Consider the following 18,863-nt stretch of genomic DNA (forward strand, 5'->3'; position numbering starts at 1 on the left):
GAGCCCCACATCGGGCTCTCTGCTCTGCAGGGAGCCTGCTTCCTCCTCTCTCTCTGCCTGCCTCTCTGCCTACTTGTGATATCTGTCAGATAAATTTAAAAAAATCTTAAAAAAAAAAAAAAGCAATCTATAATTAAGATTATTTGTTCTCAAAGCAAGTTAGATACGATAAGAAAACCAAATGGAACATAAAACTCCCCAGTCACCAGGACCGGCTGCCTAGGTTTACAGACTGGTTTGGACAGCGCCACATCCCGCTCTTCTGCGACGTCTGCGGCTCGCAACAGAGGCTGTGAAACCACAAAGCCTAAAAATACTCCATCTGGCCCTTTAAGGAATAACGTAGCTGCCGTGACTACCACTCAAATTGGTATTTTATATTTTGAGTCAGAAACTATTAAAATTTCTACACTACTTCACATACATTTCAGAAGTTTGTGTTCTAATGCCTGACCATTGCCAGGCAGCGTGCACTCTTGAAAGCTCCGTGTTCGGGGGAACAGGCTTGTAACTAAACGAAACTGTAAGTGCGTTCTTATGTACGTGACATCGGGAAACCCATCAGGAAGGGCTGTGGAAGGCCATACGGCAGAAAACTGTTAGAGAAAGAAACCATGAAGTTTTGTGGGGTTTTTTAATCACAAAATTCAACTTCTGGAAACAGTTACTGCCTTAATACTTCCTTGTCCATGTTTTCTGTAAAGAGCAGAGGTGCGTCAGTGATGAGAAGGAACAGACACTTCTCCCTGCAGGAAACACAGACCACCAGAAGCACGTGACCCTGCGCCCTACAAACTGAAAAATGAACACTGGTTCGGCATCTGCTGACGCTTGCACCCCCAGCAAGGGTTGCCAGTTTCTTGCCACGTATCCCCTGCTTCCCTCTCCCTGGCCCCTGGTGCCACAGGCAGGCAGCTCCACAGCCGAAGCCATGCCAGAAGCCACGAAGCATTGCCAGCAACGTCCCAGCTCTGCCGACATGGTGAGCAGTGCTCCCTGGGCTCAGTCCCTTCAGATGTCTCTGTATTTCCTTGGGGTGATGACGTGGGAGTTCACCATCTGCTCTCTGAAGCAACATGCATCATGTCGTTCTCCCTAAACCTGTTCGTACTTGTTTCAAGGCATCCCTGAGACCCAGAGTCAAGGTCCAGAGAGCAGCCAGGCCTCCCTGCACTGCACTTGCTGTAATCCAGGAGCTGCTGTCAGAGGTCTGCCCCCAGTTCCCACCCCGGGAAGGTCAAACCACAGGCTCCGGGCCGGGCCTTCTTTAGTAACGTCCCATCTTTAAAAACAAACTGAGGGGCACATTTTGCCTCCTTGTAGTGCATCCTGGTTTGTGCTGCTGGCGGGAGCGCCAGGGCTGGGCAGACCAGAAGGCATATACACACACGAGCAGGGAGCTCTAACATGGCGAGAGGCTGCCAGGGACAAGAGGCAGAAACCCAGTAGGAGGAAGGGATTTCTGGGAGACACGGGGTTTGCCCCTCCTCAGTCTGTCCTTCCGCACTGCCGCGCAGTCTGCCCCCCTCACCACACCCCTCAGGTCCTCCTCAGACCCTCCCAACAGGCTGCAGCACCAAAACCCAGCTCCCTGACCTGCCCTTCAGGGCTCTTTAGGACACAGGCCTTGCCCGCCACCAGCATCTTCCCACCACCATGTCCACTGGGCCTCGGGATGTGACTGGCAGGACCACCTGTCCTAGGCCAACATAGGACGGTCACACATGAACACCTGCGCTCTCCTAAAACAAGGCCCTGCTTCACAACGTCCACAACAGCCAAACTACAGACACAACCTAGACGTCCATCAGCAGATGAGTGGATAGAGATGATGTGCGCGACACACACAATGGAATACTACGCAGCCATCAAAAAGAACAAAACCCCAAACCTTGCCGTTGCGATGTGGCTGGAACAAGAGGGTATTAGGCTGAGTGAAGTCAGTCAGTCAGAGAAAGACAATTATCATATGAGGAATCTGAGAGGCGGGGCGGGGGCCGTGGGGGAAGGGAGGGAAAAAATGAACCAAGATGGGATCGGGAGGGAGACCAACCGTAAGAGACTCTCAGTCTCACAAAACAAACTGAGGGCTGCAGGGAGGTGGGGGAGGGAGAGGGTGGCTGGTGACGGACACTGGGGAGGGCATGGGCTGGGGTGAGTGCTGCGAAGTGTGTAAGCCTGACGATCACAGACCAGTACGCCTGTGACAAATAATACACGATATATTAATATAAAAGGAAAAGATTAGATTCTCTTGTGTGCTTGAGTTAAAGATAAAGACATCAGAATCTAAAACAAACAGACAAAGGAACACCCTGCCCCGCTTCCTGCCACATGGATTACTCCCACCTGGACCACGGAGCCCTGGGGAGATCGCCCTGACTCGGGGACCCTTTCCTGGCCACTCCCCGGCACAAACAGCAGAGCCCGGTCGCATCCTGGGGAGCCATCCCGGGCCAGGAGCGTGCGTCTGTGTTGCTCGCTTGTTCCACTGCTGTTGACAGAGCCCCGGCCACGCGCCACGCTCCGTTCTCCAAGCTGGAGATTCATCAGTGAACAAGATACACAAAGAGACAAAAACCCTATCCGCACAGGTGCTGTCCGTGCTCCTCAGAAGACTTAGAGACCTTCAGGGAAAACAGCCAAGTACTCGGACTCCTGCGTTCCCAGAAGTGGCCTCAGCACACGTTCAGAAGCTGCTGCTGAGCCGACCTACCGTTTGGGGAGACGTTGGAAGGACATATCTGAAAACATTTTAAGAGGGAAGCTATTTTTGTGGTAAGCATTTTTTATGGAGTACATGACACACAGAATGGAACACATGGAACACACACACCTACATTGTATTTGACGTTGGCTGCGCGCCCAGTGTGGAGCCCAATGTGGGGCTTGAACTCATGACCCTGAGATCAAGGCCTGAGCTGCTTCGCCGACTGAGCCCCCCAGGCACCTGGGAATATAGAACTTACAATGCAGAGTGATAAACACCACAACCCTATCCTTCAAACTGAAGCCTTGAAAATTACCAGCAATCTCGAAGCTTCCTGTGTACCTTATCCTGACTTAATGTTTATGATTCTCTTGCTCTAGAAGTATTACCTCATATGTTTCTCCCTAAACATTATTTAGTTTTAACTTCTTGAACTTATAAAAATGGCCTAACCCTAAATACAACCTTATAGGACTTGCTTCTGAAACTCAGCATGTCTCTAGGTCACACCCAGGCTGCTGGATGTAGCCGAACGCCGTTTCCGGTCTGGAGAGACTCCAGTTTGTAAACAGACCACAACTTATCAATGCCTTCTTCCACTGAAGGATGCTGGGGACACTCCCAGGGTTTGCTATCGCAATGCTGCTCTGAACACCCCTGAGCAATTCCCGCTGTGCAAGATATTTTAGGCTAACGCCGGCCGGCTCGGGTGTAGTTAGACTAGCAGAGCTTCACAGCAAGCGTTCGCACACCGTTACGGTAACACCAACTAAAGCACAGGAAACAAAACTCCACATCTTTGTTCATTTGGGAAAAGCAAATTAGAATAACAGTATCACGGGCCCCTGGGTGGCTCAGTGGGTTAAGCCGCTGCCTTTGGCTGAGGTCATGATCTCGGGGTCCTGGGATCGAGTCCTGCGTCCGGCTCTCTGCTCGGCGGGGAGCCTGCTTCCTCCTCTCTCTCTGCCTGTCAAATAAATAAAATCTTTAAAAAAAACAACCAACTACAGTATCGCTACACACCTATGAGAATGGCTAAAAAACTGACCGGACCACACCGAGGGCGGATGAGGGTCAGCGGGGACCAGAACGGTCACGCGGCTGGGATGTGAAATGGGGCGGCCGCCCCAGGAAAAGAGCCGGGAAGTTTCTAATGAAAAGGACCAAAGCGGTCTGTACGCAACTCAGGTGACGCCAACGGCCAGTCTGCTGAGTGCAGGAGGCTGACTCCTGCTGACTCCTGCTCGACGTCCAGAGCAGGGTAAGGGCTCCACAAATCTCTACGTATTAAACTCAGAGAACTGTACACCTGAAAAGGGGGAGTCATGTTTATTTTATGTTCATTTTAAAAAATAAAAGAGAAGAAAAAAATCTGGGCTTGTATTTTATGTTTTGTTTGTCACTTATTTTTCTAGTTAGTCATTTTCATTGTAGTTTACCAAAGTATTATCAGTCTTTGACAGACTGGAAATTAAAGAAACTGGTCCTTCACCACAACCATTTAGGAAGAACTGCTACCGGGAGTAAACCTAAAAGTGGAACTTGGGCTCCCAGGGAACCGGCAGTCTCTACTGGGAGAGGCGCGCCACCTGCCCCCAGAGGACGCACCACTCAGCACCCTACCAGCCACTGCACCCCGCCCCTGAGGGACGCGCAGCAGCAGGCGCCAGGCAGAACGGTGCCCTGCTCGGCCGAGTCCTCAACCCGGTGTGGGGAGCGGTGAGCATTGCTTTCTGTCTGCCCGCAGGCACTGCGACTGTGGTCGGTGCCCAAGGGGCTACAGGACTTCTCTCCCGGACACCAGTCCTTTACTGGCTACAAACACCAACAAAAATCTTCTCCTAGTTCACAGATCTTTTCATTTATTATGGTGTCTTTTGATGAACACGAGTTCTTAATTTTTCCCAGTGCAGTAAAAACCAAAACCTACCACCTTAAAACCGTTTTTCAGTGCACACTCAGTGTTAACCTATGCACACTCTTGTGCAACAGAGCTCACAAATTCCCAATTTTACATAACCGAATATAACAAATCTTTGCAAACTCATGATGTCCCCCCCCCCTTTTTTAAAAGATTTTATTTATTCATTTATTTGACAGACAGAGACCACAAGCAGGCAGAGAGGCAGGCAGAGAGGCAGGGAAGCAGGCTCCCCGCGGAGCAGAGAGCCCTACGCAGCTCGATCCCAGGACGCTGGGACCATGACCTGAGCCAAACGCAGAGGTTTAACCCACTGAGCCACCCAGGTGCCACTGATGTTCCCCTTTTTTTGCTTTTGTTCAAAGGTACTTCTCTATCCCAAAGCCAAAAGTAAATTCTCCCGCACTTTCTTCTAAAGGCCTTCACCCACAAGGAGTCTGCTTCACCTGGGGTTACCACGGCATGGCAGGAGACAAAGACCGCTTCACCCAGAGCCCCAAGTCCCAGAAAGCCCTCCCCCTCCCCCACAAACGGCCTGTCTTTCCCCTGCAGGGTGCCTCCTGGCATGTAAAATCGCGCATCCCGCGTGGGAGGTCCACCTAGGGAGCTCTCTGCTTTCTGCCATTCTCAGCATCCTGCATCGAAGACCTCCACGATGATCTGAGGCAGCCTCACTTCACGAACGCTACAAATTCTTTGGTATTTCCACACACGTCATTAGATAATGGCATTGAAAACAAGTGTGTCTTAATACCAGCATCTGGTATGAGAGCAAGGAGGACTGGAAAAGCCACCGCAGGTACTGTGAGCCACACCTCCTCCGCATGTCGACGGTCTGTCCCGCGTGTCCCCAGACCCAGGCTTCGTGGCCTGCAAGCCAGGTGCTGTGGTTCAGCAATGAAGGCATGAAGAAGTATGAAGCCGCGCCACAAGCTCCTTTCTCAGTCTCTGGGGTTTTCCTCCCAGATGCAGAGGCCTCTATGGTGCCAGGAGCACCCTCCGGCCTGTCTACTGTGGGTCAAACCAGGATCGTGGCTGGACAGGCAACCTCCGGAGCCACTGTCTGGCCAGAGGCAGGAAGACAGAGTGCCCAAATGGAAATGCCAGGCCACAAAGATAATGCACAACACAACGGGCATCTCAAAATACAGAAGCCAAGAAAAAGGTTAATACTGTTAAAAAAAAAAAAAAAAGCCAACCGGGAGCACAGGAACGGGGAGCGCGCGGGGACGGGAGCGCGCGGGGACGGGAGCGCACGGGGACGGGAGCGCACGGGGACGGGAGCGCGCAGGGACTGCCAAGAGTGGGGACAGGAGGCAAAGGTGCTGCGGCCTTGGTCGGGATGGAAGGTGCAGGCGATTCGTGAGGGGACGCATCGGGCAACGGGGCAGAACACAGTCCAGGAGTAGTGGGCGACCACCCGCAAACCTCTCTGGGAAGGAAGGGTGAAGTCTGGGAAGGTACTGCTGCCTTGCCTCAAGCGCTCTTGAGGTAACTGTGCAGAAGAAAAACTGCTAAAAATAAAAACCCTAAGCAATGAAATACAACAGGGGCGCCTGGGTGGCTCAGTCAGTCGAGCGTACAACTCTGGGCTTCAGCTCAGGGAGTGATTCAGCCCCATGGGGTCTGCCTATCCCTCTTCCTCTGCCCCACTCCCCGCCCCAAACACGCGCAGGCTCACACTTTCCCTCTCTCAAATAAATAACATCTTAAAAGAAAGAAAAAAATAGAATGGATGTTCCAAAGACCAGGGATTTCCCTCTCAGATCTGTGATGAACCAGCAGTACCTGCCAAAGAACACTGAAAAAGCGGGCGGGTCCGGGGGCGCCTGCCTCAGGCAAGGGACCGCAAAGCCAGTGCCGGGACAGACTCAGAAACCCAAAACAGCTCAGAAAACCACGAGTCTGCATGTCTGACTCTGAATTTGTTATCTATTCTGAAAGGAAAAAAAATCAGTATACTGCAGAACAGAACTGGCACCAACCCCACTAATACAGTCAAATTCTAAACAAGAGTCAACAGATGATGCCAATGTCACGGGTCTTCTCTCTTTACTCCTGGCTAAAAATGAATCTCCAGTGTAAAGAAGTCCTAAAGTCACTGGAAATACAGGAACCCCAGAAGATTTTACCTCTCCTCCTTCATTCTTTTTTTAAGATTTTATTTATTTATTTGACAGACAGAGATCACAAGCAGGCAGAGAGGAGGGCGGGGGGGGGGGGCAGGCTCCCCGCTGAGCAGAGAGACCGATGCGGGGCTCGATCAGGACCCTGGGATCACGACCTGAGTTGAAGGCAGAGACTTGAGCCACCCAGGTGCCCCTCTCCTCCTTAATTCTGAGAAGAATTAAAAGCAACAAAAGCTGAGCCTTGAAAGAAAGCGAATACAAGAGTGAACCGGTCACTTCTTCAAGGCCACCTCCCACAACCCTCAAAGCACAGAGAGGGAATGGGTTGAAACCGGAGACGCAAGAAGGAAGACCAGTGCGCACCCACAACAAGCCCCACACTTAGCTTGTCCGTGCGCTCCTACACTGAAGGGAGCACCCCACCCTCACGAACGACGGGAGAGGGAGCAACAACACGGACGGCCACGCGCCGCGGCAGACAGGTGTCTCAGGAAGAACAGAAAAGACTCAGCTCAGGGCCACACGCCTGCACAGAACCTGGGTTTCCCAAACTGACAGCTGCCAAAACGCAAGAACACGCCTAGCTCCCCCCAAAGACCTTCGAACTTACAGACGGAGCGACTGTCCCAAGTCCAGGCGGGCATTCAGTAAATGGGTGTTAGATTACTTTTACCGGAAATAACTGTGTCCAGAAACCAAGTAAGGATTTTCTTTAGTTAACTAATGCTTAACAGTAAGTTAAAAGGAAAAGGTCGTCAATCCGCCGCCCACCGCACCCCGGGCCGGGGTCGCTGCGCCACGCCATGGTCTTTGCGCGGCCGTCGGGAGGGGGCTACCCGGCAGCCCCGTCGGGCCGTGCGTGTGCATGTGCCCTGCGTCCCTCGGTGTGTGTGTGGTGGGGGCGGTGGGAACCCCCTGGGCGCCTGTGGAAGAAAAAAAAAAACTAAAAAAAAAAAAAAAAAGGAGGTCAGAAGTTCAGCAAAATCACAATAAACATGTGGATTAAATAAATAAAAGAGGAGATTAAAAAATGAATGAACAACTAAATGAGTAAAAACTGGACATCCTCTAAAAAAGTATTCCTCAGAAAGCAGGTTACCCGTGGACTGACTGGGAGAGCACCTGTCCTCTAACAAATGCACGCCGCTTCAGACCCTGCCCTCCGGTCCTGCCCACTCGTCCTCGGACATGTGGACGACAGGGAAATGAATCTGGGCGACACAAAGTGAGGCTGTGCAATAGGACAGCTGCGCGGCACTAAGAGTCTCTAATCCCGCTGGGCAAGGACAGCCTGAACCAAGCTCAAGTCCTGCACCCAGAGCACGAGATTCCCACCCTGCGGCCTTGCAGACAGCACGTCCCCCTCCACGCACACGGTGGGGAAAAATGACTCTAGGACAGAACCAATACTTAAGACCAAAAGTTTCCAGAAAACCTTAACATATTCCCAAATCTAAACACGAAACTAGACAGTGGGAGACAAAATATTTCTCATAAAATATTTCTCATAAAATATTTCTCATAAAAGCATTAGGATGTTGGTTGTTGATGTTTTAAGCTCACAACACCTAAAATCTCGGGACAGAAAAGCCACAGGTACTCGTCCACACGGGGAAGCACCAGGCTCCCTGCAAACTGGGTGTCGGAATCAGCATGCAGAGCTGGAGGAGCAGACGTCCTTTGTATCACGGCAGAAAGGGCCGAGAGCGACGGGCAACCAAGCGAACGCCTGCTAGAAGAGCTTCCTAAAGCCGGGGGGTGAGAGTTCATAAAACACAGAGGAGACCCAATGCCTTCTGTGTCTCCAAGAGAACCACCCCCGACACACCTGCCGGAAACAGCAGGACTTCCCTGCACTGTGATCCCTACTGCTCAGTGTGAATGTCCCCTGGCAAGATGGCCAGCCTTGGATGACGTAAGACGGACATGGCTTCAGAATGGCCCCTTCCTGCAGCCGTGACCAGAATCAAGCTACCCTGACAAAGCTAGCCTGAAACCAGGTACACGGTGCTGGTGGCCCCAGAGAGATGGCCTGATGTCAGAGGCCAAAATACACGCGCATACGTTGAAACAGAGGGCCGGTACAACTGGCAGAACCTGTGGTCACGGCTCTAATACCAACCCGGCGGCCACCACTTCGGGTGCCTCCCATGTGCAGCTAGAGGCACACATGTCCTAGACATCACCAGATGTTCCTAAGAAGTCTGCCGGACCGGCATGTGGTCCACCAGGTGGTGGGGGGGCAGCTCTGAGGTCACCTGACTGGGCTGGAACTCAGCTGAGCCGCTCACGGGCTCAGTAACCGGGACGAGCTACTCAGTATCTCCACCTCCCCTCTGTCCAACGGAAATGGAAACAGTCTAGTTGGTATGTCTGCGACCGAGCCCGTGTGAGGTGCTTGCAATGGTGCCGGTGCCCAGTAACAGTCCTCTGATCTGCAGAAGAGAAGACGGAGGCTCAGAAACACCGAGGAATCTGCTCGAGGTCATTGCCGGGGACTGGTGGGGTTGCCATTCAAATTCAAGTCTGACCCCCAAGCACTGTAAAACTTGATTCTCAGTTACCTGCTTCACAAATGGGAGCACTCTGTCCCTACCCAAAGCACAAAGAACTTACCTCCTTGGGCATTAAGCCTCACCTGGATAGCGTACCACATTAAAAGTCTTTACTATACTTTTAACAAAAACAAACACATATACAGACAAAGTTTACGATGCTGTTGGGGCGCCTAAGTGGCTGAGTCGCTGAGCGCCCAGGTCCTGATCTCGGCTCAGCCTGTGATCTCAGGGTTGTGAGATCGAGCCTCACGTCGAGGCTCCTCACCATGGAGCACACTGGATGTAAAAGGTGTTTTCTTTTTACGTCTTAAACTTAAAAAAAAAAAAAAATCCATGTTATTAATCTGCCTTTTAAAATTAGAGAAACCCTGGCGGGGTGGGGCCAGGCGGATTATGGGCGGCGCACTTGGGTGGCTCCTTCCATGAAGCATCTGCCTTGGGCTCAGGTCACGATCCCAGGTCCTGGAATCAAGCCCTGCATCAGGCTCCCTGCTGCTCTCTTATCCTCTCTTTCTCAGATAAATAAATTAAAAAATATATACATATACAGAAAACCGGGGACACCTGGGGGGCTCAGTGGGTTAAGCGCCTGCCTTCGGCTCAGGTCATGCATGATCCTGGGGCCCCGGGTTGAGCCCGGCAACAGGCTCTCTGCTCAGTGGGGCGTCTGCTTCTCCCTCTGCCTACCGCTCCCCCTGCTTGTGCTCTGTCTCTCTGACAAATAAACTAATAAACATTTAAAACATACATGGAAGACCTGTCTTCAAGGCTTTGGCAGGGGGAGGGGGCCATTGAATTAGGCGAGGCTGTACTGAACTGTTGCTGTGCTGCACCTGTAACCGCCACCAAGGTGAGATGTCCCTCAGAGGGACCGTTATCCTAGGGAGAAGTCAGGACCAAGTCCACAGGCCACTACCCGCTACTGGGCGGAGCACGTGGGTCTGGCTTATTGACAGGCTTACCCCTAACTGCCCTGCAAAGCGCTGTGACTGCGACCAGTTTATTACATCATTTTTTTAATCTTGAGGAATATTATATTCTAAAAACATCATTAATAAAATCATAGGTCTATTTCAAGATTCCTTACTATCTTCTGTGACATTCCACTCGGAAGGTAGAAGACCACTAAGTTTTTCTCCAAGGAAGGGGCAGATGCAATGCGACACTGCACTGCTGCGTGTGCTGAATGCAGACCAGGAGGGGAGCAAACTATACCTCCCCTCCACGACTCTGTGAGGAGCTTAAAATACGTCACAAGTAAAAGGTTTAAGTTATAGACACTTATAAAGGTTTGCTTATTCCTCCTAAACTGCCACAGGTTCAAGAGTACGCCCCTGCCATTAATACCTTTTTGCATTGCAATCCACTGGCCTGCGTGAGGACAGGATGACGTGAACAGCTGGCTGGACAGACTGACCTACCGGCTGTCAAGGGTCCCCTTGGATGTTACAGTTACGCGTTCCATGGGTTAAAAACAAAAAATTAGGGACGCCTGGGTGGCTCAGTTGGTTAAGCGGCTGCCTTCGGCTCAGGTCATGATCCCAGCGTCCTGGGATCGAGTCCCGCATCGGGCTCCTTGCTCGGCAGGGAGCCTGCTTCTCCCTCTGCCTCTGTCTGCCACTCTGCCTGCCTGCGCTCGCTCTCTCTCCCTCTCTCTCTCTGACAAATAAATAAAATCTTTAAAAAAAAAAAAAATTAAGATTTTATTTATTTGAGAGCAAGAGAGCAAGAGAGGGAGGAAGAGTAGGGAGCAGCAGGTAGAATCAAGCTCCCCTCCAGGCGGGGAGCCCAATGCAGGACCTGACCCCACCTGAAGGCAGACGTGTAACCCACTGAGCCACCCAGATGTCCCTCCATGGGTACATTTTTCTGAAAGAAAAAGCAGAGGCAGGTGAGACAAGTGTGGGAAGACACACACCAGCCTTACCAACCAGGCAGGGGTGCAACAGAACACACATCAGAAACAGCAGTTTAAAAGGTGTAAACCACGGGACACCTTGGGGGCTCAGTCGCTGAGCATCTGCCTTCGGCTCAGGTCATGAACCCATGGTCCTGGGATCGAGCTCCATCGGGGGGAGGCCTGCTTTTCCTCTCCCACTCCCCCTGCTTGTGTTCCTGCTCTTGCTGTCTCTCGGTCAAATAAATAAATAAAATCTTTCAAAAAATAAAAAAACAAGAGGTGTAAACTGTGTATGTTATTTTAGCTTGTGACGGTATCTTTTGTGCTCCGTCTTCAATAGCACACCTTACACTAGAGAACACGCGTAACTGCCGGTTTCCTTATCTATAAAATTTGGCAACAGCTGCCTTGCAAGGCTGTCCTGGGAACTGCGGCTGCTGTGCCTTCAGTGAACTGGCCTGTTCACAGAGGGTTTGTGACTGGCCGTTTGGGAACAAGGGAGCCGCTAAGTGAATCCCACAAGAAAACGTACTGTTTCAGTACCAACTTTGCTCAGACAGGTTAAGAAAAACTTTATAGATAACAGTCACACTTAAGTTGTAGACTTTCTATTTTCATCTCAAAATAAAACTGGACCACTGGATTCCATTTAAAAATTCTGAACTTTAGGGGCGCCTGGGTGGCTCCGTGGGTTAAAGCCTCTGCCTTCGGCTCAGGTCATGATCCCAGAGTTCTGGGATCGAGCCCCGCATCAGGCTCTCTGCTCAGCGGGGAGCCTGCTTCTTCCTCTCCCTCTGCCTGCCTCTCTGCCTACCTGTGATCTCTGTCTGTCAAACAAATAAATATATTTTTTGAAAATTCTGAACTTTAGATTTAGATGTGAAGAGCCTCAAGATTCAAAGTACAAGATAAATACACCCAGCAAAAATCTTTAGCCAGAACACAACTGCTTTTTAAGTTAAAAAACAGATATTGATTGCTTTTACATAATTTTTAAATTACATAATTTTTTAAAATTAAAAAATTAAATTTGAAAATCAAAAAATTACATAATTTTTAAAAGGTCTTTTATAACTAAACTCATTTTATTTAAAACTAAGTTCTTAACACAGCACAATTTATTGCAACTGGCCAAAAAAAAAAAGAAAAACAAAAACAAAAACTGAGATACTGTTATCGAACCCTATAGCAATAGCTTACTGAGCACCAAAACATAAAACCTTAAGATCTCATGTGAGTGAAGAGGAAGACACACACTGTCCCAGAGAATATAAACTCTGTAACATATGTCAAAAGTTACAAAGTCTGTACTCTTTGACCTAGAAACTTTTCATTATTTATCTTAGAGAAATACCTTCTCACCAAAGACACTATTTATTAAGATTTTACTGATTTATTTGACAGAGAGAGACTGAGGGAACAAGCAGTGGGAGAGGGAGCAGCAGGCTTCCCACCAGGGAGGGAGCCCAATGTAGGGTTCGATCCCAGAACCCTGATATCATGACCTGAGCCCAAGGCACAGGGGCCAGCAACTGAGCCACCCAGGTGCCCCAAGACACCTCTATTTAATAAGAAAGATTCAGTGGGACTGCCTAGCCAAAAACCAAACATTTGCTCTGGGCTAATCCCCTCCCATAGTAGGCAGGGGACAGCACAGGCCTGCTCTGCCAAGCCCAGCCTCTCCGCCCAGGGCCTGCAAGCTGGGGCTCCGCGCTTCCAGCCCCCTCCTCGCCATTCTACCAGGACCGACTGAACCCAGCCCCCAGCCCCTGAACCAATGCAAAGTTACAAGACGGACAGGAGATTTGGGTTCTGGAGGTTTCACTACACCACACCACCCTGGGACACGAAGAGGCAGCAGCAGAGACACTGTCCCAGAGACAGCCAGCATCGGGCACAGCTGATGGGGGTGCAAGTCAGGTTCCAATCCTCTGACTCCCAGGACTGCAACTTTATAGCCATTTGGCATAGAACTTCCCAGAACATAGCAACGGAGACACTGACTGAACATTTCATCCAACCACCATATTTGCTGGTGATACACATTCAATGTAGAAAAGTTAAAAAGATAATAAAATTACAAATAGCCCATGATGACAAGTAAGGTTCAATCACACTCATCCAGATTCAAGGAATATTCACCAGTCACTCATAACGTACCATATAATTTAAAAATATTAGTTGGGTTTCTGCCAAAGACTAAGTTGTTTTTTTTTATTTTCATTTTTTAAAGATTTTATTTATTCATTTGAGAGAGAGAGAGAGAGAGAGCACACAGAGTGAGAGTGAGAGGAAGAAGCAGATCCCCTGCTGAACAGGGAGCCCTAATACAGGTGTCGATCCCAGGACCCCAGGATCATGACCTGAGACAAAGGCAGACACGCAACCAACCGAGCCAGCCAAGAACCCCCAGAACTAAGTTTTAAAAAAAATTTCTACGGATACATGAACAATACAGACTGATTTTGGAATGAAATGAATTTTAACGTATATGGTTTAGTCCTTAAAAAGGAAGGGGTGCCCGGGAGGTTCAGCTGGTTAAGCATCTGAGTCTTAGTTTCAGCTCAGGTAATGATCCTGAGGTCCTGGGATGGAGCCCCACACTGGGCTCTGTGCTCGGTGGAAAGTCTGTTCAACAATTCTCTCTCTCTTGGGGCGCCTGGGTGGCTCAGTCCTTAAGCCTCTGCCTTCGGCTCAGGTTATGGTCCCAGGGTTCTGGGATGGAGTCCCGCATTGAGCTCCCTGCTCGGCAGGGAGCCTGCTTCCCCCTCTCCTGCTCCCCCTGCTTGCTTGTGTTCCCTCTCTTGCTGTCTCTCTCTGTCAAACAAATAAATAAAATCTTTAAAAAAAAAAAAAAAAAAAAAAGGATTCTCTCTCTCTCTCTCTGCCCCTCCCCTCTGCACACTCTGTCTCTCCCTAAAAAACAAATGAATAAGTGTGTTTTGTTTTGTTTTTTTAAGATTTTATTTATTTATCTGACAGACAGAGATCCCAAGTAGGCAGAGAGGCAGGCAGAGAGAGGAGGAAACAGGCTCCCCGCTGAGCAGAGAGCCCGATGCGGGGCTCGATCCCAGGACCCTGAGATCATGACCTGAGCTGAAGGCAGAGGCTTAACCACTGAGCCACCCAGGCGCCCCCGTTTTGTTTTTTTAAAGACTGATTCTCTCTCAGAGAATCCCCAGCAGACTCATGGATGAGAGAGAGGAGTCTGACGTGGGGCTCTATGCCAGGACCCTGAGATCATGACCTGACCTAAGCCGAAATCAAGAGTCCAATGCTCAACTGAACGAGTCACCCAGTGCCGCACACACAGACCTTTCGAGAGAGAGAGAGGCAACAGATGGAGACGGCATACTGGATGACCTCCCACACCTGGCCTCACTCCGTCCTCCTCTCTTCAGAGAGAGAGAAGCTATACACATTTCTGCAGCTTCAGTGTTAACCAATATGCCTGCAAACGTCCCGTGTTCTCAAACAAAATCAATGCAGAGCACGATGAGAGACAAAATCTAAACTGAAGGCTGTCTGGCAATCTAATCCTCAAATCTTCCCAGCTACCGGTAACCGACCAGCGGCTAATCCTCTTCAGACTAAGAGGTCACTATTTGAGAGGCAGCCCTGGTGTCGGGACAGGAGAGGCGCAGTCATTCTCGCTCGTAAACGAGGAGCAGCATTTTCATAAAAGAGAACTGCTACCATTTTCCAGCACCGCTGTCGCGTATAATTAGGGAGGAGCTGAGGAGACACCTTTCCACTTATCACCGCCTACTCCCCCAGAAGGCAGGCAGGGCAGGTACCGTGACCCCCCACTTTAGTGAGGCCCCTGTCATGTGAGCCCTAGTCTTACATCTTCAGGAGGAAAGTCCAGCACAGACTCTGCCCACCCACGGGGGGACATCTAGAGCACAGGAGGCTCCGATCTAACGACCCAGTCAGAGCACCGAAGGCGTCATCTGAGGAATGCTGTAGCTCGAACCGCTGCTCACAAAGTGCCCAGGGACTCACGAGCGCACCACTGAGCGCTAAGAGCCTCCTTGCCACTTGTGCAAAGACTGGTCACGGAGCTGGACACCAGCCCCCAGAAGACACGGGGGTCTGTCTCTTTACTGGAAAACTGGCTGCCTAGCTGGGTGCGCCACTGTTTGCCTGCGGCACTGCGAAGCCCAGAGCTGCAGGGAAGTTAAGGGATTTTTCAGGGGTGCTCCCATCTGTGTGCACCACGCTCACCGTACTCCGACTTTAGGAGCAACTCCCACCTTAGACAAAATTCTTTTTTCTAGGATTTTACTTATTTACTTGACAGAAACAGAGAGAACGCTTGCGTGCGCATGAGCAGGGAGAGAGGCGGCAGAGGGAGGAAGCAGCAGGCTCCCCGTGGACTGTGAGCCAAATTCGGGACTCAATCCCGGGACCCCAGAATCATGACCCGAGCTAAAGGCAGACGCTTCACCGACTGAAGGGCCCCAACAAAATTGTCTTATCACGACCCCCCAAGTCGACTGCAATTTAGCTGTTACCCAACAAACACCTACTGACCCTCCACTGCACCCGGGGGCCACTGTGAGCCGCTCACGTTTAGGCTCTAAAGAGGCACCGTCCAGCAGGGGTGCATGTTAGGGTGCCCCGTGGTGGTGGCAGGTAGGCGGTCTGTCAGTAACTGGCACAGAAGGCCTCAATTTTCCCGTTCCTGAGCAAGGCGCTGGTCTCCAGGGTAGGTCCCTGCTGAGCACGGTGCCCCCACGTGCCAGAAAGACTCCAGAACAAGAATGGTTCAGACACACATAGCACCCTTTCAATCTCTACAGCACCTTAATTCATACAACCCCCCTTAGGGGCGCCTGGGTGGCTCAGGTTAAGCCTCTGCCTTGGGCTCAGGTCATGGTCTCAGGGTCCCATGGAGCCCCGAGTTGGGCTCTCTGCTCAGTGGGGAGCCTGCTTCCTCCTCTCTCTCTGCCTGCCTCTCTGCCTGCTTGTGATCTCTGTCTGTCAAATAAATAAATAAATGAATGTAAAAAAAAGGAACACCCTCTTAGAAAGAAGAGAACCCCTTCATTCTGCGTTAACAGGGGCATAAGAAGGGTTGCAGAGCCCCTCAGTTCACAAGGCAGGACTCAGCTGCTGCTGCAGAGCCTCACAGCAAGGAGTCTCGGGCTGAGGCTCACCCCGCAGAGTTCTTCTTACAGATTACTCCATCTCAATCCACTTAATCAACAAATGTCACCAAGTATTAAGACTAGCATGTGGGGTTCTTCTGCCGGTGGGGGGTGTGGAGGGCGGTGAGTACGGGAGAAGAGGGAAGAGAGGAACCAAAGACTAAATTTCTAGAAGCATTATTACCAGATCTGACTTTAAAAACTTATTTTGAGGGGCGCCTGGGTGGCTCCGTGGGTTAAAGCCTCTGCCTTCAGCTCAGGTCATGGTCTCTGGGATCGAGCCCCGCATCAGGCTCTCCGCTCAGCGGAAGCTTGCTTCTCCCTCTCTCTCTGCCTGCTGCTCCCCCGCTTGTGCTCGTGCTCTCTGTCAAATAAATAAAATCTTTTTAAAAAATTTAAAAATATTTTGAAAGAATCTAATTTGAAGTAATTTAAATTATTTTGAAATAATTCAAATTAGAAGTTGCAAAAAAGATTTCGGGGGTCGTCTCGAGCAGCTCTCTGACGGTTTACCTGGCTATCCTTTCCCAAAGGGCAGGTGCTTGCCACACTTCCCTCAGAACCCAGGGCCTCCGTGCGCACTCACAACGACTTCCCGGTGACCAGCCACTGAGCGCCCCGTGGTCACCGGGCTCATCCCAGCATTGCTTCAACAAGTGTTTCCTGGGTATGTGCCAGCACCAGCTCTTTACACAGAGCAGCCTCCCCACGGACCCATCTCACAGTAAGAGTAAACAAGGTCAGAATAACCAAGCGCGGCAGGAAAATCGGGGAGGAAAGGGAGACGGGAAACGGGAGGATGCAGGGAAGTCACGGAGTCACGGAGGGCCTGGCTTCACGGAGTGTGAGGATGAGGAAGTGAGTGTTCCGGCCAACGGGAGGGCGGAGAGTTCGCCAAGAGACCAGCAAGAAGGCTGCGGAGGCAGGGGAGGGTGAGTCAGAGGGCCAAAGGTAGGAGGCTGGTGGCAGGGGTGGGAGAGGCCTGACAGACATCCCAGAGGCCACACGGGATCCTCGGCAAGGATCAGAGCATCCACCACACGCCTGCCGGAGCGTCTGCTCCCCACACAAGCGCCGGTGCTCTGCTTACTCCAGGGCCAAGGCGGCTGGCCTCTGAGGGTCCTGCCACACGCATGTCCCCGGCAGTGCTGTGCTGGTCCACAACGACCATCCACAGTGACCGCTGGGGGGACAAGGCCATCTGGATCACACGGATCAGCCCCACAGTCAGCCAGCCAGAACCAGCTCCCGGAGCTGTTGCTTTGGCCACACGCCATCAGGAGCTGCCCTGAGCCCCAGGACCCTGACACAGGTGGAAGGAGCACGGCGCACCCCAAATGATGAAGTCCCCAACGCCCTTAAGTCCGGCTTCCGATTTCAGCCCCGGACACTGCTCCGTCCTGAACTCGGCAGGACACTTCACGGGGAAGAAGCACGAAAGCCACGGAAAGTGGCCGGAGGCCGGGCTAGGGGTTCGCGGGTGGGCAGCGGCGGGAAGGGCGCGGCGCCGGCATCTCTGGCGCTGGGACGTCCGTCTCGACGGGCAGCTAGTTGAGGACAAAGGTGTCCAGCGCTAGCGCAACGCAGGAGCGCCGGGCCGCGACCGGCGGGTTGAACACCCCCGTCCGAGCCAAGCGGGAACTCGGCTTCCTGGGCCTGGAGGACGCCGCGGAACCAAGCGCGACACCCGTCCCGGGCCTGCCCCCGGGCCGCGATCCGGCAGAATGGGGGAGGGACCGAGGGAGCTCGGCGCCCCCCGTGAGACCCCCCCGCCCCCGGGATGCGGCCCCACCTGCCCACCCACAGGGGAACGCACGCCGCTGCGGGAGGCCGTGCCCCGACCCGCTCCAGGCCGCTCGGCCCGCACAGACCCCTCGGGTCGCCCCTGACCGAGGCTCGCGCGGGCCCGGGACCGCGGCGGCGGGGGGGGGGGGGGGCGCGCCTTCCCGCCCGACCCCCCTCCGGGTCGCAGCGTCCACCCGGCCCCGCCGCCACCGTCCGCGCTCCGCGAAGCCCCCGCCCTCGCCGGCCCCCGCCCTGCGGGCCGCCCCCCACCCCCACCCCGCGGCCCGGAGGGAGGGTCGCCGCCATTTCCGGCCGCCGGCGCGGCGCCCCCGGCCCTCACCCCGCGTCCCCCGCAGACCCGGCGGCCCGCGCGGCCCGCCCCGGCCCGACCGGAGGCCCGCGGGGCCCGCCGCGAGCTCACCTGTCCGCCCGCCCGCCCGCCCGCCGGTCCCGCGGCTCCGCTCCTCAGCTCCGCGGCGCTGCTGGGCAGCCGGCCGACGCGCTCCTCAGCCGGGGCTGCGTCTCGGGGACCCCGAGCGGCGGCGGCTGCGGCGGCAGAGGGCGCGGGAGCAGCACCGGCACAGGCGGCGGGGGCGCGCACGCTCACGCACGCTCACGCACGCACCCGCACGGCCGCGCGCGCCCCCGGAAGAACGTGGGCTCCGCGGTCGGAGCCGCGGACGCGGCAGGCCGCGCACGCTCCCGGA

The 18,863-nt window shown here is 52.8% G+C and overlaps 1 protein-coding gene across 3 annotated transcripts in view; it reads right to left on the minus strand.

The window, feature by feature from the left end:
* Positions 1-18,714, minus strand: part of DNAJC5 (DnaJ heat shock protein family (Hsp40) member C5) — a 37,196-nt gene extending 18,482 nt beyond the window's left edge. For 2 of the 3 annotated variants that reach the window (XM_059133962.1, XM_059133965.1), the window contains exon 1: positions 18,578-18,713. The gene's annotated coding sequence lies outside the window, so the exon portion shown is untranslated. Of the gene's footprint in view, positions 1-18,577 lie in introns of all 3 variants that reach the window. The other variant, XM_059133964.1, reaches the window with a different exon arrangement.
* Between the last annotated feature and the right edge of the window lie 149 nt (positions 18,715-18,863).

Source organism: Mustela lutreola, chromosome 9 (assembly GCF_030435805.1).
Source record: "Mustela lutreola isolate mMusLut2 chromosome 9, mMusLut2.pri, whole genome shotgun sequence".
In the NCBI taxonomy this organism is placed as follows: domain Eukaryota; kingdom Metazoa; phylum Chordata; class Mammalia; order Carnivora; family Mustelidae; genus Mustela; species Mustela lutreola.